General features: G+C 40.7%; 1 protein-coding gene across 5 annotated transcripts in view; it reads left to right on the forward strand.

Moving 5' to 3' along the window:
• Positions 1-5,651: 5,651 nt before the first annotated feature.
• Positions 5,652-21,975, forward strand: part of KIAA0232 (KIAA0232 ortholog) — a 72,274-nt gene continuing 55,950 nt past the window's right edge. For 2 of the 5 annotated variants that reach the window (XM_037385353.1, XM_037385363.1), the window contains exon 1: positions 5,658-5,961. The gene's annotated coding sequence lies outside the window, so the exon portion shown is untranslated. Of the gene's footprint in view, positions 5,962-6,548; positions 6,619-21,975 lie in introns of those variants that run through there. The other 3 variants (XM_037385345.1, XM_037385328.1, XM_037385338.1) reach the window with 3 other exon arrangements.

A 21,975-nucleotide genomic window follows, 5' to 3' on the forward strand; every position in this document is an offset into this window, starting at 1 on the left:
TCTTTAGTGCCTCCTCCTTGTATTATCCGATCACAGTAGGTTCATGATTTAGTTCTACCTGGGCCTACAAACAGCCTCAGAGAAAAGGAGTGTTGTTTTCTCAGGGAAAATTACCTCTGTCTTCCCTACACCTGGAAAAGCTGGCTGGGTGTAGGCATTTAACCGTTCCTTTGTTTCACGACCTCTTCAACTGTCGAAATGTGTGAGGGTTTTTAACATCAAGCCAGCAATTTTCATTCTGCCAGTTAAAGCTATGACTGCTTTTTTTGTCTCTTGACAGTTGATACTGATACAGTATCAAACTCAAAAGACACACCTATTTCAACACAAATTCCTAATGAAACCAGGAAACAAGTAGTTTTCATCTCAACAGAGATAACTAGCTTGAGAGAAAACACCTTTATAATATCAATACATAAAGTGGGCTTGCAAAGTGAGATCGTTTTTTCCCCATTAACAAGTCCCAGTGAGTAACTCTTCAAATGAGGGTCTATATATCACTCAATTAGAATTGCAAGCCAAAGTATCACGAAAAATACTTTAGAGAGTGTATCAGTGTAGTTGCAAAGTATTGAAATATTAGCTGCTTCTTGAAAGAAAAGTATCCCTTCTTCCTCTTGTGCTGCTCAATGCTTTCTATTTCAGGCTGACAGCCCTGTAGTCAATCACGTTAGCTAGACATCTCTCCTTAGCGCAGTTACAGGTTTGGAAATGCAGGTACCAAATCTTGGCATGTATTTCCAAACATTTTTTTTCTAAGATGAAAATAGGGTGTTTTTGTTGTTGTTGGGATTCAATACCCATTTTCAAATGCTGCTTTTGTCGAACTTGACCTTTTTTTCCTATTCTATATCAACTCTGTCATGGCTGCTGGTGTTAATCAGCCACTCTTAAACTCTTAACAGTTCTTTGATACCTATGGAATTAGCTGTTTTTAATGGTAGCACTTCCCAGCTTATCAGTTCTATCAGAAAGACAAAACAGTTACACACACAAAAATATACAGAACATGAGTTTATTACAGCCTGTAATTCATGCCTACAGATTCTCTTACCTGCCACAGCTTTCAAAACAGGTATTTCTTTTCTTTTTTTTTTTTTTTTAAAGTATCTTAAAACATGCACTCTTTTTGCTTTGCAGTTTTTTGCCATGGGAACAGATAAGAAAGTTTTTTTGATCAGTCAAAACATAATGTCAAAGTGCCAGGACCATAAGCCATTAATACACAAAGGTTCTTTTCTTTTACTAGGGTCTGCAACAGAATATCATGTTAAGAAAACACTGATACATTGGATGAAAAGAATAACACCTTTGATGAATTACCTTAAGAACTCAATACATTTTCATGTGCTTCTTTTACTTTTTGTTTCATATAGATCATTAATAAAGATGGAATGACTCTTTTAGTATATTCAATCCAAAATCTGTGGCCAGATCATCAGCTAGTATAATGCTATCAACTCTGTTCTCTGCATTTTCACTGACTGAGAATATGACCACGATCTGAAAAAAAACCCCACTCAAACCCAAAAACGTTTGGTGGAATTATTGTGGAACAATAATTGTATTTCTGACAAGTAAGGCAAGGATTGGATGCTGATGCTGCAGGCTACTCAAGGATGGTTAATTGTATTCATGAACTATTTGTAAGACAGCAAGCTGCCAAAACCTCAAACATTTCCAACATAGTAATTCTGGAATGCTGTAGTAAATAGGAAAAAACAGATGTCATAATGTGTTTCATCTAGTTTAAAATTTAACATGTAATTAACTTAATGGCTTGACAATAGCTGATGTAGCAAAAAAAAAATGCAATTAAATTAGTACCTCATTATGACATCAAATTGTTTTACATATGCATTACAAAAAAAAAAATGAGATTTTGAGACATTAGTATATTTTACAGTGACTAACTGTCCTTAAAATGCTATTGCATGTAATACATGTTTTGTATTTCATCACTTGTGGAAATTATTTCATTTTTATAACACTGTACTTTCTGTAGTTTTTTCATTACACCACTAGTGAAAGCTGTTCCTTGGTTTATTGTTTCAAATGCTGTATCTAGGTAATTGGACTTTTACATTCATTAAGTAGTAAAAGCTTTCACTTTCTTTATCTTTTGTACCGCTTGGCTGTTTGTCCTAAGTGGTGTAGGCAATTATTTTGGTTCTTTCACATCTTCTCTGAGTCTTTCTTACGGTACATTTCAGGTGGTCTGTTGTATGCACACAGCAGCACGTTAAGAGAGAGTCCTGTTCATGTATTATTTTGGACTTCCCAAAGGTTTCTCAAGGTATTATTAGAGTTTCCCAATTGTTAGTGCTGCAGGATGGAAAAGGGTAAGAGTACACTGAAGTAGAATGATTTAAAAAAAAATCCACAGCAGAGTCCCAAAGAAATACCAACACCAAGCCCAGACGTTTTTGTTACAGAACAGCACTGTCTGACCTGCAGTTTCTGTGAGTTTCCTGTATGTAGTTTGCGTTCAAAGAAAGCAAAAATACATTTTGAGGTTATATAGTTGTATTCAACAGAAAATAATTTTACTTTGAATTATGTAACTGATTTTTCAAGTGACTCAGATCTTCCAAACTCCCCATGCTAGTGTGTTCCTATTAAAGATATTGAAACCTGTTAGAGAGAAGTGTGCAAGGAAAGAGGTTGAACTGTGTTCTAATGCAGATCCCACTGAAATTTAATGTGACTTTCCATTCACTGCAGTAGATGAGGTCCTTGATGCTGCCAACAGTGGCTCTCTGATGCTGTGGGTATCTACAGCTTGCTTTTTCAGTGAAGGGATATTATTAGGAAAGAGGGATCAGTAAAAAGGAATCTGAAACCTGATCTAGTGCTGAGGAATGCCCTTTGAATGTGTCATTTGAACCAAATTATTACTTCTGGGAGGTGTGAACCTTTTGCATGAGTCTTTGCTCAAAACCTGAAATGGACCGTGAAAAGTAGTAAAAAAGTTATGCAAGCCCTCATGCAATTAAGCAAAGTAGTTTCAAAGAGATAATTATATACTTCTGAAGCTAAAAGCACAAGTCCATCCGTCACTCAGATGTGGTTTAGCATTCTTTTCAACACAGATCATTTAGCCTTGATTTTCCAAACAAGTGCTGTCACCGACTATGCATACCCACCTAGTTGTTCCAGCTGTGTGCAGGTTGTCACACAGGGGCAACAAACAGGGTTCTCACAGACCTCCATCTCTGAGAGCAGTTCAGAAAGGAAAAGCCACTGATTGGAGTTAGCATGCTCTATCCCTACGGCTTTTTGGAGGAAAAGTTCATTAGCTGCTTTGCATGCCAAGGGACCAGCTGTCCTTCAGCACATGGAGCAGCTCTGACTGACCAAGAGGACAAGTGGGAAATAAGCTCACAGTGGTGCCAGCACGGCATATGGTCACGTACCAGCTGTTTCTGAAATGCTTGCCAAGCAGAGATCAGAATTGTGTTGGCTGTTAGGAAAATAAAACCCAATGAAAACCAACAAGCAAACAAAAAATTCCACTGTTGGGATTCCTGAGATCTGACCACAAAACGAGAACTGTCAATTTGAAATGTCACACAGCAACTACGTGAATATTCAGAATAATCTGTCATTGGCTTGCATGCTCTGATCATTAGGAGAACACCGATGTTCTGAGCATCTGTCCCTTCCACAGAGCTTTCAGAGAAAAAATGTTTACAGAAAGGGTGAAATAAGGTAAGCGGATTCATATTGGTGATATAAATCATTAATAGATTGAGAATGTGTTCAGAAGACTGAATGGAGATCGATTTAATCGGTACCAATTGTTATTACAGACAAACCCCAGGTGTCCCACATTTTACTATATTTTATTTCTGCCTTGAAAAGGGGAATTCAAATTCTGAGCTCATGAACAAAAGATTTGATTGTGATTGGTGCGAGTCGTATTACAGTGTTGGTGAAACGCTTCTGATAAACCAGTGAAATGACTCAGCAGAAAAGAGTCAGCAGGATTTTTCCCCCAAAGCTTTTCAATTTCAGCTTTTCACAACAAGAAAATAACTTGAACAGTAATTAAATGGTTCAGAGAACAACGCTGTTCTTTTACCATGGGGTTTAAAGCATTACTTTCTCTTCAGAGCTTTTGTGCAGCACTCCTTCAAGGTTTGGAGAAAGCTGCACTGATTAACTGCATGTTCATACAACATCAATTACTGCCTTAGCAGCTTTTAAGAGAATGTCAGTAGCTCATGTAGCTACACAACTCTGCATATTTAACTTTTGGCTAGCCTAGATCAAATTTATGACTAATTAGGTGCTAAGGATGTTCAGAAAAGGCGAACCCCAGCTAAAACAAAAATACGAGTAATGCTGCTCCTGTATCAGGAAATTTCTGAGTATATAAGCTGGGAGGCAATCGCTACTATCTTGGCTTGCAGTCCTATTTCTTACGAGATGTATTTTTATATACAGACTTAACTTGTCAAAAGGCCTAAACAGACTACATCCAGGGTGGGGGAGACCATCTTTTCAGAGATGAGCTTGATTCCGGTGACTGGAGACATTTACACAAAAGGAACAGTGTTAGCCAATGTAGATGACATACTGCCTTTTGGAATTCCAGGAGCCACACATTGAGCAGTGAATAAAAGGAAGAAAACCCTTAGGATTACACACTGACAGAAGACAGTTTGACATCTTACATGATATTGACTTTCCTTAGACCTGTATGCGTTCATGTATTTGAGAAATGTGAGGTGCCCAGTGTACGCTCAAAAGGGCGTTATTATTTTCCCAATTAAGAAGCCTAATTAGTACTTTGGTGTGTCTTGTCATATTTTCAGTCTTACAGTGGCCCATTTTCACCCATCTACTATGCTAAAAACGTTACTCTTTCATTACTCTACGTTCATGTAAACAGTTCTGATCAAGCTGGCATTTAATCAATCAGAATAAATTTTTCCTGCCTCCTGAGGAGCTCACCTACTAAACCCGACTTTCAATGGCATCAGTCTTCTAAAACACGACTTTCCTTCCAGACGGGCTTTCATTTAACAGCGAAATAAAGTTTATTTGCTAACCCTGCCCTCTGAGTCGTTAAGGATTTCAAAAGGACCTCACATTACAAACACCGCTACACTCCACCATTATCCCCCATTTCCTCCTTCGCATTCCCGCCCCGGCCCTGGGTGTTTCCCTCTCGCCGTACCACGCAGCCAGCCCTCCCGAGGGGCGCAGGCGGCTCCCGGCAGCTGGCTGAGGGAGCCCAGCCCAGGCCAGGCCGAGGGCCGCCGCCCGCCTCCCGCCGGCCCCCAGAGGCGCTCTGCCCGCCGGCCGGCCGGTGACTTTCAAACGCCTCACCCGCCCCTGTTCGCCTCATGCGCCCGTCGGACAGCGCGGCGCTCTGCCGCCGGGCGGGGCGGGCCGAGGCTGTACAACCAGGGCCGAGGAGTACTTCCCCTCCTCCTCCTCCTCCTCCCTCTCCTCCCTCCTCCTTCCTCCTCCTCCTCCCTCCCGCTCTTCCTGCGCGGCGGCCTGCCATGGAGCCGGCTCGCTGCCGCCCGGCCACTACCGGCCGGGGCCGGAGGGGCCGGGCTTGCCTGCCGACGCGGTGGAGAGCTCGGCCCGCGCCCCACAGCCCCGCCGCGCCACACAGGCACCCCGGCGCGGCCCCGCAGCCCGGCCCGCGCACGCCTGGGCGGTGGGATCCGGGCCGCCCTCTAGGCGGAAGGATACGGGGAGGAGCCTGCGGCGCGGTCCGCCGGGGCGCTGAGTCCTGTTGCCGGGTGACGGAGCGGCCGGCCCCCCTCCCTTCCCGTGGCGCTGGGAGCCGCCGCTGCCGCCGCCGGTTTACGTAACACCTCCCAGGGCAGGTCCCGGCTCCGTCCCGCCCGCCTCACTCGGGGACGGCAGCAGCGGGACGGAGTCCGCCGCCTCCTCCGGCTGCCAGAGGCCCCAGGGCCCCGCTCTGCGCCGCCACGGCAGGTAAATACCCGCCGCGGGCCCGGGGAGCAGAGGGAGGGGCAGGGCTGGAGGGAGGGCGGCTGCCGCCCTCCCCGTGGCAACGGGAGGACGGAGCCGGGAGGCAGCGGCAGCCACCGCGCAGCCCACCCCCCCCTATCCCCCCCACCCCCCTTCCTTCCCGCCTCTGCTCTGAGCGACGGGCGGACTCGACCCCCGGGGAGCGCCGGGCCGGCGGCTCGGGGCCCGGCCGAGGAGGCCCGCGCCGGCCCGCTCATCTCTCCCCTCCGCTAACAGCCCGTGAAGAGGAGGAGTTGCGGGGCCGGGCCTGGCCGGCGCTGGGAGGACGGTTTCCCGGGACGGCGCGTCCCGCTTCTTGGCGGCGCCTGCCGCAGCGCGGCGGGAGCGTGCCGGGGAGGCCAGGGGCTGGGCCGGCGGGAGAGCGGAGGAAGCGCGGCGACGCGGGGAGAGGGGCCGGGGAGGGGGTGACAGGGAGCGCGAGGGGCCGGGCGGGGGGGCTGGCCGCAGGCCGGCGGCGAGGCAGGGCTCGGGGGCGGGGCCGGGGGCCCGGCCGGGGTGCCCCCGTCCGAGCGCCAGCCTGGGAGCGGAGCCTTCCCGGCCTCCCCCCCCCTCCCCCCCTGCTCCTCCATCCCGGCCCGGCCCCTGGGCTCCCGGCGCCAGGTGAGCGGCTTGCCCGGGAGGTCGGGGGGAGGTGCCGGCCTGGGGTGGGAGCCGGGGCTCTGGGCCTTCGGGCCGGGTCACGCGCGGGAGGAGAGGAGGAGGGAGGCGAAGGCGGCCCCAGCACCCACCCGCCGCGGGTGCCGGCCTGCGCCCATGTCACCCGCCGCAGTGGAAGGGAGAGCGGAGGATGCGGCGCTTCGGGTCAGGGTAGCGCCAACCTGAGCCGGGCGGCCCCTTCCCTGCCCAGCCTGACCGTGGGGCTGAAGTGACAGGGCTTCCCGCACCCCCCGGGCTGCTGCCATGCCCCGCTGGTGCGCGGGTATGGCTCACGCCGTGACCTTTCATCCTGTGCGTAATTATACAAAGCGCAGACAGCGGCTGGTGACCGGTGAGGAGGAGCTGGGAGATGGGTCTAAATGCCTCGGATTGGGATAGATGGAATCCGCCACTGGCTTAGCTGCGGCGTTCCGGGGTTACCCTGGGGCCCGATCTGGTGGGACTCGCTCCCCTCCTTTTTTTTTTTTTCCTTTTTTTTTTCCTTTTTTTTTTCTTTTTTTTTTCTTTTTTCTTTTTTCTTTCCAACAGCATTGTCCTTTAGGGGCCTATGGAAGGCAAAAGGCGGATAGAAAGGCTAGGGCTGCTGCTGTTTCAGGAGGAGGAGCTGGGCTGATAGGAGACTGACGGGAGCCGCATCCTATGGCCGCTCGGAGCTGCGCGCCGCCTGGGCGGGCGCGGCAGGGCCGCAGCCTCTCGTAGGCAGTGGGCGGGGGGGGGGGGGGGGGACACGACAAGGTTTGGCGAAGGTTACAGCTGAATGCAGAAGTGACACAAACTGACACTTCGTTCCAGCAAACTCCTTTCTGTCTTCCTGCCGTGTCGTCTCGATTAAAAGTATACGTTTATTAAGTCGTGCTATTAAACTTTGAGGAAAAGCAAATGTGGGGTGTTTTTTTCTCTTTTGTCTTTGTTTTAATTACTCATTGCAGTACCTGATACTGATCTGAAGGGTGAAAATAGTAGGATTTGCTTATCCTTTCAAATAAAAGGCATGCCTGTGGTCCAGTGTTTTCTGTATATAAGTAGTCTGGGTTGTAGTTTATAGGCCTTGGGATCAGAGGACACTGTGGTATGAGTAGTTGATTTTCCTCTTGCCAACCCTTTTAAACGTTTAGGATTTTACCCTTCTGTGGCACACTGTGTATTACTTATGTGTTCCAGGAATGAGGAGGAAATCGGGGATCAGATTTAGTTTCATAGCTGTCAAAAGTGAGCTCGTGATGATTCAGTAGATAATTGTGTAAAACAAACTACTTCACTGCAGTGCTTAAAACCCAAGTATTGCAGGCTCCTCACAATCCATGGGAGTCTGAAATTGACATTTTTCTTTATTGTTGAAGACAGAAATATACTTTATGAATGTAAATGACATGGAACTTGGTTGTTAATTGACATGTAACTGTACAGATTTTATTTTGTACTAATCCTCCATCTGCTGTTTCTTGTCAGTATGGATACGCTAAAGTGGTAGTGTACAATCCCTCCCTTCTGATCAATAAAGCATATTGTATGGGTATCAAAGTCTTCTATTTCGATCATTGAGATAGAAGAGGAAATCTGGGTAACTTGAATAAAATCAGTAGTACGCTATATATTTGTAGTGTTTTACTCATTTTCAAAGACTAGGAATTTTAGGGGAAATCCCGATTTGTACACTCCATTGAAAGCATCAGCAGTTCATATCTCTGCCATATTCTGCTTAGCAGGTATTGCCATATGTACAGTAACATAACTTTGTAAGTTCATTTGTTCTGTGCACCGTGGAGGCAGTGATTCTTTGAGACCACAGTTCCTGCAAATTTGGATTGGGTACATGGCCCTCTGGCTTTTCTGCTCATCGGCAGGGGATTCGGAGGGAAAGGAAGGAGACCCAAGAGGAAAAATTGGAGGCCTTGGACTTCTCTTGTTATCTTAATATGCCTATTTCATAGTCTGCATTCCCCACTGCTTTTGTTGTTGTTGCTATTCATTATCCTTCCAAGTAAGAGAAATTCCATAGGGGTGAAATGATGTCAGCATTTTCCTTTGCTCGTTTGCTAGAGGAAGATCTGGATGCCTCTCTTAAATTCATTTTTTGTCCTTCCTGAGCATCTTGTTTCTAGGTGAATAGGGGGAATGAAGTAAGCAGAGAGGATGGTTTTATGCCTAACAGGTGAATTTTCTGTGGAATTTTATTGTGTTTTAGGCATAGTGCTGTAGAGTCAGAATAGACCTTCTATCTGCTTAGCTAGAATCCTAGCAAAATCATCTACCAGTTTGCTGCTTCTTTAAGCTTTGCGTAAGCAGCATACAAAATTTGTAATGATGGATGTTGAAAGTACTGTGCATTAAATATTTCCTTCAAAGCCATCTGAATGTTAATGTGTTCAAAATAAGAAATTTTACCGCTTTTTTTGTTGGTTTTTTTTTTAATCTGGTTTTATTTTGCAGCTTCTGAAAGACCCTTATTTCTTGTTATTCCATTGCAGCTTGTTTTTCTTCTTTCTTAAGACATGCATTCATGGCATAGGTTTCATACCTATCTGGTAGACTGATAATGTGAAGCCTCTAAAATCATATAATGGTAGGAACAACCAATAGCTAATAACTAAAAATAATAATTTATTCCTAGAATAAGATGAGTAAGAATGTCTGGTAAAGCAGAATGTGATGAAGACAGCATGAACTTAGAATTCCTGTAGGCTAAGAGAGGTAACAGGAACTCTCCCAAGTTATCTGCACTGCTAGTGGAGCTTGGAATACAAATGATCTTGTAGAAGCTATTTAATATGCTCTGTTTATTGGGATAATTTCTTCTGTATTGTGGAACAGAGATTGGAATCCTTCATTTAGTCCAAGAACAGTGACAGGCTGGTTAGGTAATTTGTAAATGTAATTAAAGAAACAAGTTGTTGTGTTGTGTTCATACCCCCAACCCCGCTCCAAGATTTTTTTCTGGGTAGAGTAAATTTCATTATAAAAATGTTTGATTGGATATTTGAATGCTCAGTTGCATTTCAGTACGCAGACAAGGAGGAAACTGGCTGATTGGAAGGAGAAGTATAGAGTATTTTCATAATTTAAAAATAATTTACCAGATTTTTATAGGCAGAAATATCAGATAACTGCAGAACTGTCAGAGTATTTTAGCAGAAAAATATCGAGGTGAGCTAGTTATAATATTTTTGCTGAAAAGCATCATGTTCTACTTTCCTGAAAGTTGGTTGGGTGCATGTGGATGCTGAGAGTTTGTGTATTTTATTGGGCCACAGTGGTGGTTGAGGTGGTGGTGGTTGGGGAAGGGTTGACTAGTTTGAACATTCAGCACAAAGATTTTATTTCACAGACTTCTTACTAGAAGTTGTTCCTCTGGCTTTATTGGAAGCTACTGAATATATTTAAATTTTAATCTGCCGTTTCCTTTATAATCTCACATGCAAGTGTTTGGATTTACCTGTATAAAACTACTCATTGTTTCTGCATCATCTGAATTCTGTTCATAACTTGGCTTCTGCATATCCACTTTGGTATCTGTCTTTTCAAGTGATTTATTTCTAAGGCAGTAGTGTGGAAATTTCGATTATAAAGTATTTTAAATGATTTTTCACAGTTGTGATATTACATGTAATAGATGAATTATGTCCTCCCAGGTTTGTGCATAGTCTGTGCTCAGGCTGGCTGTAACAATTTTTATTTTGAATATAATTTGGGGAATGTTTAAATTTCTCTTTTTCACTTCACTGAGGCAGAAATTTCAAGTATGTGGTCCATGCTAATTTTACTTTTGTCTGTAACTTTCTAGGCCTTATTCTAGAAAGGATTGCACATGAAAACTCATATCTGCAAAAAACCTTGTTAATAAATAAAAATAAATTGTTACAGGGTTCATACCGGGATAGTTCTGTATTCTTGTTGTAGCTTTTAAAAATCTTTCCCTAGTTACTATCAAATTTATATAAGGAACAAGGTCTGCTGCATAGAATACTGGACCGGGATTGAAGACGCCTGCAGTGTTCTGTTGGCTCTGTCAGTCACTGAATTCAAGCAAATCGTTTTTGTCTTAATGTGCTTGTATTTAAGATGCTGTATGGAAAGGAGGAGCTTTTATGCCTTTTATATGTTATTAAGTTGTGTGAGAGTTGTTTGTTCTTGTTATGGTTTGGTTAGGTGAACCAGCTTGGTTGTAGAATTCTGAAGGGAGTCATAGTTCCATTGCAGACAAGGTTTTGCATGTGTATAGACCACGGAAGAAAGTACAGAGAGAGAAAAGAGAGTAAGAGGCTAGGAGTAGCTGAAGACCAGAGGAAGTAAAGCAACTTTTTGTAAGATTATATAGATTTAACATCAGAACAGCAGAGTTCACTTGCAAGATATATATGCTCTCTAAGGTTATTCCAGGTAGCGTTAGTTTAGTCAGGACCTAGACGGAGATAATAATAAAACATACACAGAGTGATTAAGGAAATTATTCTGGTCGTTTAGCTTGTCATATGTGCTTTTTAAGAAAATAATGTGTTTTATTAGCCTAAAGAAAAAAGGCTGCTTGAAGCATTACTAATGAACAAATCAGTAATGCGTATTGCTGCTATTGCATGAGTAATTAAATCTCTCTAAATCCTTGCAACTCTGTAGTCTGTTATTACAAACTTGAAATAAATTTGAAGACTCAGTGGCCGAGTGGGAGTGCAACATTAAAACTGCATTGAATTCGGGAAACTGGAGCATCTTGAAAGAAACAGCCAGCTTCCAGTGATTTGTCTGATTGATAACTTTACTTACAAACCTTCAGGAAAAACTACTGTTTCATGATATTTTAATTCTGGCTGAAGTTTTTGAGCTAATGACTATTACTAATTAGCTAAAGGTTGTGGTTGAGTGAATTTCTATTCTCCTGGTTTTGTCTTCTGGGGTAGAAGTTCACTCTGCTGCTTATTTCACTTAACAGTGAAATTGAATTACCTATAGTAATTTTTGCTTTATTGAATTTTTTATAGCTGCTTTGCTGGGAGTCATGTTGAATTGTGTGGAGTGACACGAGAGTTTTAAAATACTTCTGCAAGTTCAGATATTAGTCTAATTTTCATATTTATACAATTTTTTTACCAGCTTCTCTCTCTAAACAGGATATCAGCTTGAGAGAAACCTCAGGGTTCCAGTTTTTAGTAACTTTGTTCTTGAGTTGTGAAAGAAATGCCTTGGTTAACAGTAGAGTAACTTCCTTGAAGAGAAGTAATATAGTGCTGACCTGCTGTTTTTGTAAGAGGTTTTCTGGTGGTGATAGCTAAATATTTTGCATTTTAGTAAGGTAAGATTTCCGGCTGTCATTTGAAGTAGAAAACAGCAAATTTGTTATTTTAAGAGCAATATTAACCTGTCTTACCTGTTCATTTTGTAAACTTTTTTATTTTTTAAATAAGCAGTAGCATTTTTAAGCAACATACTTAATCATGAAAGTGGAGATACTATAGGGCAACAGACATCACAAATGTTTTTATGGAAAAAGAAGGAAGACAAGAGTTGTTTTCCTGGTGGTCTTACAACATCAACTGAATGCACTGAAATGCTAAAATGTATATTCTCTCATGTGAATTGTTATTGTGTTCTGTTACTCCTGCTTCTGATCTCAATTTCATAAATACATAGAATTTCATGTACCAGCACTTTGGTTAAAAATTAGATGCAGGAAAAAAGCATTTGAAACAATTTCCTTTGTAGGTCTGCCATATTTTCTTTGCTGCAATGTTGGTATCTTTTCTGCTGGTTAAGTCATGGAGCTTGCAAATTCAACTTTTCAGAACTCTTTGCGATTACTGAGCCTCTTTGTGGCTGACACATATTGTACACTTTTACACAGTTATTAATGAAGACATTGACTATATGTGACTTCCTACTGAATTTGTGATAACATCTTTTTCTTTTTATGAAAAGAGCTGTTGAAGAGATTATATAGTTAGGCAATAGTTATGTTTGGTTTTAAGCCCTTCGTGAGGCTATTTTAAGCTTTTCTAAAAGGTAGTAATTACCTCCTTGAATCACAGACCAAGTATAGAAAACTTCAATAGTAAGCATTCAGAGAAGACCTTCATACAAATTAAAGGCATTAATAAAACAAAGTAAAGTATATCGTGTGGTCATTAACTAGTTAAATGTTTATATACAGCTGGATTATTAACTTTGAAAGTATAAATAGCTGGAGAAATACCATAGCCTTCAAATGGGCAGTGGTTATTGGATCTTTGGAATTCATAATTCATCTCCTTTTCCCTCCTCAACTGAAAGATGCAATGTATGCCTAAGAATAAATTGTGTATTAATTAAAATTAATCCTATATGGTTGCACTAAAGGAGTGGCCATGGGGCTGCTTGGTGCTGCACTAGCATTCCAGCTGGTGTGAAGAGCACTGAACATGTTACCAGGGTGGTCTCACTGGTGGCCCCACATGGGGGGTGATTCCTTTTGGTGGCTGCCTGTGCCCTAGAGGGGGCTGGCAACACCTGCTGGGGCATGCTGCTGTCTGTGTCTGCACACTTGAGAAGTCGGGGAGCTGGAGGCAAGTTTATTTTAATGTATGCACACATAACTTGGTGCTCAGGCTTCCAAGCCGTTGCCATCTTGCTTGGGAAGGGAGTTCAAACACAGGCAAATAGTTGTTAGTAACAGGTAGTTTGAACTGCTCTAAAAGTTGAGTAAATCAAAGACATCAGGAGGGGCAGGAAGGAGACAGATCAGAATAGTCGAGAGCATATATCTGGTCTTCCCGTTACTTTGCATCCTCTGTTGCACTGTTAAGCCCTGCGTATATTCTAGGTGATAGAAGGATTAGTAGATATAGTGAGACACAAGTAGTAGAAAGCTTACAGATTTTACGTGCCAAAAGGCCAGAAGGTAAATGTTTCAGTGAGTTTAAAATGTGTGCAGCCTTTGTGATTCGTTTTTGGTTTTTAATTCCATTTATGTTTCCTTAAATCTGAGAAAGTGTTATAAGTGTGATGATGGTAATCAGTGATGTGTGATCTGTTGCTTGTGTACAAAGTAAAAGATACAGCTTTTGATAAATAGCATCCGTGTGAAAATTCTCATGGGACTGAACAAAAACAGAGTGTAACTGTCTCTTCTTTGAAGTTACAGCTAGACAAGTATTTCTCCCCAGGACCTCTCGGGCCCTGTAGCAGTCCATTCAGGCAATCCCTGTGTGTAATAGACTTGAGGTAAAAGGAGGAGAGCGAGGTGTTTGTCAGTGGCTTTGCTTTAGTACGCTGGTTAAGATCTGCAGTTTTAAATTGAAAAACTTAAATCATACTAATGTCTTCAATGATAAAAAGAAATGTAATGTAACAGAACAGTCTTAAACCTGATGTCAGTGATGCTGAAATTACACCAATGGTTGGGGAGTACTGTAAAGTATGAACTGAAGTGATGCCTACATTTTTGAGGTGTACATGTGGTGCCTTCTGCATCGGCGCTCATGTTTTCTCTTGGCTTCTCCACACTTTGGTGATCCATGATGTTCTAGGCTGGTTACTGTGCAACATCTGCCTCTCTCATACCAAGCTTGAAGGGAGCAGTAATTTCTTTGTCATTTTCAGGCTACTGTTCTGGTAGGATTCTGTTTGTTTTGAGGGTTAATATGCTGAATGATATAAACATGGGATACTGTGGCATGGGTCAGTAGGGAATTTCTGCAAAAATGTTGGAAGTACCCATCATATCTGTTGAAGTACCTGGATTGGCTTCCACACTTGAAGTTGCAAAGAGTAAGGGTGGTAAGAAAGACTTGCATCTGAGTTAGCTAAAATGTAGCCTCTGAACTGTGCCTTCCTGGTGTTTTCTTGTTATACTTAAGTGGATCTAACAATGGGCAACTACGGAAAGGGGCAACCCCGCTTCCTCTCTTATGCCAGATGTAGAAATTTTGTGGTAGCGGAGTGAGTTGATTGCTTACTTGTATTTTTTTGAAGGCTGGCCCACCAAAAATGAATTTTTTGCATTGAGAACAATCAGATCCAGATTGTCCTGCAACCATACAGTGAATGGGTTAATTAGAAGGACAAAAAGGTGAGAATGCCAGGAAGGGATGAGGAGAAAAACCAGTAAAACATGCAGTCTCAGTGGCAATATGCGGTTGTAGTGCAGTTTGTGTTATGCAGACTAGCCTTTGAGTCAGCCACACAGGTTTCACTGTCAAGATGCTGCTGCTGCTGTCGTTCTCCTAAAAAGTACTGCTGGTACAAACCCCATCAATTCTGTTTTTTACAAACTGCTACTTGTGCTGGCAATAGTAGTACTTCAAATTTTGTTCGTTATATGCAGCATTGTTTATCGTTAATTTTAAATGTGAAAATATTTACTTAAATTCCTTGTTATTAGATGCTGATTTGTAATTTCAAAATTATAAAAAATTACCATATTTCTAAGTTATGTGATGTGTGTACATTTGTCTTATTTCAGATAAGGTTAAAAAAAAAAAGTGGTAGAGGACTAAACTTTAGTTCAAACACCAGTTTTAAAGAAACTTGAAATTTAGTTCAAAATCTAGTCTGGGCAGTAACAAACTAAACTGGTAAAAAAATTTCTCATGGCAGTTTATATTCATCATTTTTTAAGTATAAATGGAATTATAACTATATTGGTAGCTGGATAACCTAGTTTGGTCAAATTCTTACTAAAATAATGTAAATTTTGCCATTGTTAATGGCAGCTGGGCATTTGAAATTAGCGAAGCAGTATTTCACTCCTCTAAATTCAGACAGTCTATAAATATCTTATATCTTTAAATTTACTAAATCTCATCAATGCTTGAAGGTGTTTTTAACAGTTGTAAGCCCCTTCTAATATTGAAATTTTTGAAGACACAATGTTTTGGGGTGGAGGGGCTGCAGGTTACAAGTGAGCTGTACTTACCCTTACCTGGTACAACTACACAACAAACTGATACCAGAAATTGTTTTATTTGTCAGGTTTTATTTTGTCAGGAATGCTCTGGGCTCCCGTATATTAATTTAAATGGAAGTGGTGGCTACATGCTGCATAATGAAGTGCTTGATTTTGGTTACTTTTATGCATCTTTAATATTGAGTCTTGACTTCCTGAAGCAGTTTCCTGAGTAATGCTATGAAATAACAGTGCTTATGTCTTGAAGATAAAATTTACTTCCTCAATTACCAAGACACCTATTGAACCACGATCTGCAAAACTTGTCAACTATTAGGGCTTATTAATTAAATTTTTAAGTCATGTTACGTGTAGTGAAGAACCACTTCCTAAATGTCCTCTATACGGAGATGCTTTTTTACAAGTCCGCTATATGTAATAGGAACCCTTTCAGAAAAGCCTATGTATGAAGCCACTTTCAGACCTTCTTACAATTCTGTAAGCTGATGAAGTTTTGTTGTGTGGTGAATGTAGTATGCTGTGACTATTCTTCACAGTGTTTGTTGGTTTTGCTGCTGGGTCGTGCTTTTTCCTCTTTCCATCTTGCCTTTTTTTTTTTTTTTTTTGTAACTTACAAGTTGTACATCTTCCATCTTATATTACGTGTTTGTTTTAAGAATGTGGGGAATGTTCAGATTACTGAGAATTTGAGGTGTTGCATATGCAGCTGAACCCCTAGTGCAGGTGCTGCACCTGCTAATTCTGCAGTCCATTAACAATTGTTTCTCATAGTTCAGTTTTTGCTCTCTTGACAGGACTGATGTTCTTGCTTCTTGTAACAAAGTTCATATCGTTAATAATGTGCAGCCCTGTGAGTGGATCAGCTAATTGAACTCCTCCAGCTACTGGTTTTTGAAATGTTGTTCTTGTGTTACGGTGAACATAAATGTTTTATAGGAACAGCTGTACTGGTTCAGACAAAGGCTTTGTCAAATCTGGTACTTGTCTGCAACAGCATCTGTAAGTGAGCTTTTAAGGACAAAAAAGAATAGGGAGAGCGTATGTGATATCTCTCCTGAATAGTCCTTCAGCCTCACACCGTTTACAGTCTAGGGTATTCCTGAACCTGTTGTGGTTTGTCTAGTTGGAAACTCTCCAGGGATCTCATGTTCAATTCCCTTTGAAACCCATCTAATTTTTGTTGGGTGTTTTTTTTGAGTCATCACTATCTTTTGGCAAGGAATTTCTAGTAGCTGTTGTGTAAAGTATTGTACATAGTTCTTATTAATATTGAAAAAAAAAACCCCAACTGACAAACATTGAACAGTTAATCTCTATCCATGGAGAGGCATGTCGTCTTTGGTATTGTAGGTCCAAGGTTGCATGTTATGTATGATATAAATGCAAACAATTAATTTAGTGAAGCAGCGTGACTTTGTTTTTTTCTGTGATTTGCTCTTTAGACTACTGCTGGGTTTGAGTTTCATGAAGTATCTAACATGCTACTTAGGAAATAGATCCTGGGATTAATAGTCAGCTCAGAACTCATTGTTCTATGTATTCATAGCATGAGGTTATTATTCCCCCTGTGTCTTATTTCAAGTTTACTGATACTGAATTTTGTTTGCCTTTTTATTGCCCAGTCTGGTTTCATAAGGTCCTTCTTTGTATTTGCTGTCCCTGATAGCTTGCTGTCATTTGGTAGCTTCTTAACTTTGTCACCCATGTTATCTTCCAGGTTGCTTACAAATTTGTTAAGCAGTGCAAGTCCCAATGCAGAAACCTAAGAATTGTACTGCTGACTCCCTTGGTGTCATCTTGGTTATACCTCCCTTCTTTTTCATTGCTAACCTAAGTGAATGAGGCTTATATGGTAGCTCATGAATCCTTTGAGTAATTCCATTAAGCTTTTATACAGATTAGCAGCTTCAGATTTTCATTTGGATAAGTGTTATGAAAATAAGCTTGCAGATTTACAAGAGAAAAAATCCTGCAGTAACACCCACACACTGGTTTCTGCCTCCTCTGTGTGTTCTCTGACTTGACTTGAGTTATGCTAGAACTATAGCATAAGCCCAGCCTTGTTAGACACCAGTCAACTTTAAAACATATATCCATTACAAATGAGATTCTGTTACTCTTGGACTTCCCAATAATACTTATTAAAAAAGGAAGTTCTATGTATATCTAAAAGTTAATTCACAGGTCTGCCTTTATGCTTCAGTCTGCTTTTAGTGTTCCTTGCTTTGATTCCAGCCAGGTGTTTTAATCTGTTTCTCATGGCATGGCACTGCTTCTGAAGCTTTTTGGCAGAAGTTGTCCAGACTGAGATGGAGGCAGAGGTTTGTTTATAGTATAGGCATTATCTTTTTTGTTTGTTTGTTTTGTGATAGTATTTCAGGGCCTAGGTCATGAATCAAGTCCCTGGTCTGCTGTTGTTGTACAATAACATCAAACATCACCAAGCATAAAAAAGCTGTCCTTGCTTTGAAGACTGTGCAGCCAAATTTCTTAGGTTATTGATGAATGTGATTAAAAAATAACAAATTCTTTTACTTCTGAATTCACATGTCTTTTAAATGCCATGTGAAATTTATTAAGGACACAGATGCCATTGTTTGCTGGACTTTAAATAGGCTTTGTTTCTGGGCTTTGACAGTGCCCTCCCCAGTGTGTGGCTGCTTAGTTTGTATGTTAAGGATTTGTTTAGATTTTTCACTGAAAGAAACAAAAGAAATGATGGTAAAATTGCTGATTCCTCTGTAATATACAAGAACAATTTTGGACTTCTGTTAACATCATATTATGTGACCATGCTTTTGATTATCTGTCTTCTAGAGGGGACTGAAATTTACTGAAGTGAATATGTGATTTCAGTATTCTATTGAGCAAACTTGATAAAATTTTAACTGTGATTTCTACTAATTAAGATTTGCATATTTTTCTATATGTAATTGTCAGGGAGAGGAAGGATTGTTTGCTTATAAGACAACCAATCTGGGAAAAAATAACTACTTCTAAAAAACTTTGTCCTGGTTAAAAAATGTGGACACACATCCACATTATAAAAAAAAAAAAAAAAAAAAAAAAAAAGAATTCTATGATCTTTCTTTTTTTTTTTTCCTCTGTGCATTGATAAATTGTCATACATTGTCAAAGACCATAGCAGGGAAAAAAACTTTTTGAAAATGAGAGGTGGTAATTGTAAACTGTGTAATGTACTGGCATATTTCTAAGAGTAATAGAGGAAACTTTGTATAAAACAGTCGCCATAACTATTGTGTGAGAATTTGTTTTGTCTAATTGCTAACATATAGCAGCAGGCAGAGTGAAGCACTGGAAATACACGTTATCCCTTTTGGGAATGGAAGGAAGCAAAAAGGTAGCATCTGTAGCTTTTTCCAAGAGATTGGCTTCTCTGTAGTAGAGGTATCAAAATGTGTTCTAGAGTAACTGTGGGGCTTGAGAGTTTTTATTTGCAGATTATACAAACAAATAAATAAATAAATCAATACATCAGTTTTCAACTTCCTCCAATATGTAGAACTTGTGATTTTTCTTTTCCACTGAGAGTGTAGACCCCAGTGTAGTGAATTTAAGCCTGCAGACAGTTTGCTTCCTTTTTAAGTTACCTTTTTATGATCTCCAAGAACAATTCTGCGAACCTTAAGTTTACCTAAAAAGGATAATAGTAAGGGATATGGTTTTTACTCTCCTATTACAATATTTTCTGTTACTTCAAGAGCTGATAGTAGGTATATCTTTAAGAAAGCTTGAAAGTTGTTAAAGCATTAAATCTACTTATTTTTTGTCAGTTACAAAAAAAATGTTCAGAACCTTGTTGTGTGGATGCATAATTTTCAGAGGCCTTTTGGTGCTGATAATACAGATGAGGTTACCTTAGATTAATTCACGGGGTTTTGTGGTTTGCCTTTGGTCAATGGTTTCCAAGATTAGAAACAACTGGAAAAAAGGCCTTCCTTTTAAGCCCCTTAAAAGAAACTTCTTTTTTTATATGAAGGGGAATTACAGAGAAAAAAATCTGTTGAAGTTGAAATATCTTGCCTGGCATGGGCTTTTAGTCAATCTACTCTTTCTGTTGATAATCTGATAAGAACAGTTATATATGCTAGCTCTTTCTTGGTGGGCTTGTGTCAAGCTTCATTGAAGAGTGACTTAATTACATCCTTTTAGTGCGCTTACTGGTAATCTTTGTGTAATTTTACACTATCATGCTGTAGTTGTGTAGATAATACGGTTACAAGAACATTTGTGTGACTCTTGTGATTGTACTACCAAAACTTTTTTTTTCTTTTGTAAATTATTTTATGTATTTGATGTGACAATACTTGTATTCCATTTCACTTAAGGAGAAGACCAGGATTATTTAATTTTCAGAAGAGGTCACTTACCCTGCAAAAACTACTCTGTTGCAGGGAATGCCCTGGAGTGTTCCAGCTTCAGTTTCTGTACATTGAACCTTCTTTTTGTTTCTTGCTATAGATTATTTAACGTTGTTGCTTTTCCTTAGCTAGACGTCAGGAGACTAAAACTCCATTATTTTCATCTGCTGTCTATTTTATGTCAAAAGAATGTTTAGTGACTATCACACTTGAGTAGAATATTGAGAAAGTGTATCTATTCTGAGATGGTCTAAATTGTAAAAATCTGAGTATTGTGTTCTCATTCCTTTACAAGACACTTCAGTAAATGGGCTCTTGTGCCTCTAGTGGTTAGGCTGTTGACAGGTTATCAAAAAGTGACCTTGCTGTGGTCATTGATTAGTATTACAAAAACTGAGATTACTTAAAAGGAAAAATTCTACAAGGGAGTAAGTAGAAATTATTTTGAAAGAATTTAATGTATTTTTTACTTTAGGATTTTTAAGTGATCTTATTTTGTAGTTCCCATTGTAAGGCATGTCCTCCATCATATTTTTTAGCTGGAAATGGAGAATTCTTTCCAACTTGGTGGTTAAAATAACTAGCATTGCACTAATTACTTAGGCTGTATTGTAGTCTCCCTGTTCAGATTAGCCATGGTCATTGTGAGGGTGGAGAAAGTTATATTAAACAAGACAGTGTGAAAAAGATTAAAAAGGAATGATAATTTATTTTTCAGAAAATGTTATCTCTAAAATCAAACTTCTCATCTGTTGGCAGAAATGTTCACCCTTTGAGTGACTTGTATTAATTTAATATGGAAGGCCACTCCCTAGTACTGGGATGGGAAAATAATCAGTTTGCATGACATTTTGTTAATTCTGATTCATAATGGAAATATGTTTTAAGACTTTCTGTAAAATGAAGTACTTGAGATGGTCTTAAAATGAGAAGTCTCAGATATTATTTCAGAATTTTTTTCAGCTTTCCAGTCTTCATATCACTTATGTATTTTGAAACTTCTTTAAAAAAGTTAAAGTAGGTAATTGAATATGGTATTTGAAAAAGCTGGACTGTAATATTTGAAGATCATAGAAATGTCATTGTTTTCTCATTTCTTAATTCCTATGATAACCTGTCTCTCTCTTGCTGTTTCTCCCTTCTCATCTAAAAAAGGCAAGACGCGCTTTAACTGGTCAGCCAAAGTCAATCAGGTTTTGTCAGCATAGGTCTTAAGAACTGAATATCTCAGATGCCTCATGAAAATAAGTGTTAAGGTAGAAGAGAGGGGCCACGTTATCACCTCATTCAGGGACAGGCTGAAGCGGAACTTCAGTTCTTACTAGGTGCTAAGGATCTAAACCATGTGTCTAAGTAAGTTCTGATTGAAGTCACTCAGTATCCAGAAGCCCTTTGCTTTGCTGTATCATAGAATCTGAATGGTTTGGGTTGGGAGGAACCTTTAAAGATCACCTAGTCCAAACACCCTACTATGGGCAGGGGCATCTTTCACTAGATCAGGTTGCTCAAAGCCCTGTCCAGTGTGACCTTGAACACTTCAAACAGGTCATCTGCAACTCCTCTGGACAAGCTGTTCCAGTGTCTCACACCGTCATTGTAAAAAATGTCTTCTTTCTCTGCAATCTAAATCTACTGCCTTTCAGTTTAAAACTATTGTCCCTTGTCCTGTTGCTACAGGCCTTTGTAAAAAGTTTTGTCCCCATCTTTTTTATAAGTTCCCTTTAAGTACTGGAAAGCCACAGTGTCTCTCCAGAGCCTTCTGTTCTTCAGGTTGAACAACCCCTTCTCTCTCAACTGTTCTTCATAGAAGAGGTGTTCCATCCCTCTGATTATTTTTGTGGCCCTCCACTGGATCTGCTCTAACAGGTCCATGTGTTCCTTGCACTGAGGACCCCAGGGCTGAACGCAGTACTCCAGGTGGGGTCTCACCAGAGCAGAGTGAAGGGGGAGAATCACCTCCCTGGACCTGCTGGCCACGCTTCTTTTGATGCAACCCAGGGTGCTGTTGACTTTCTGGGCTGCAGGTGCACACTGCTGGGCCATGTT

The sequence above is a fragment of the Falco rusticolus genome, chromosome 1, assembly GCF_015220075.1.
Source record: "Falco rusticolus isolate bFalRus1 chromosome 1, bFalRus1.pri, whole genome shotgun sequence".
Taxonomy (NCBI): domain Eukaryota; kingdom Metazoa; phylum Chordata; class Aves; order Falconiformes; family Falconidae; genus Falco; species Falco rusticolus.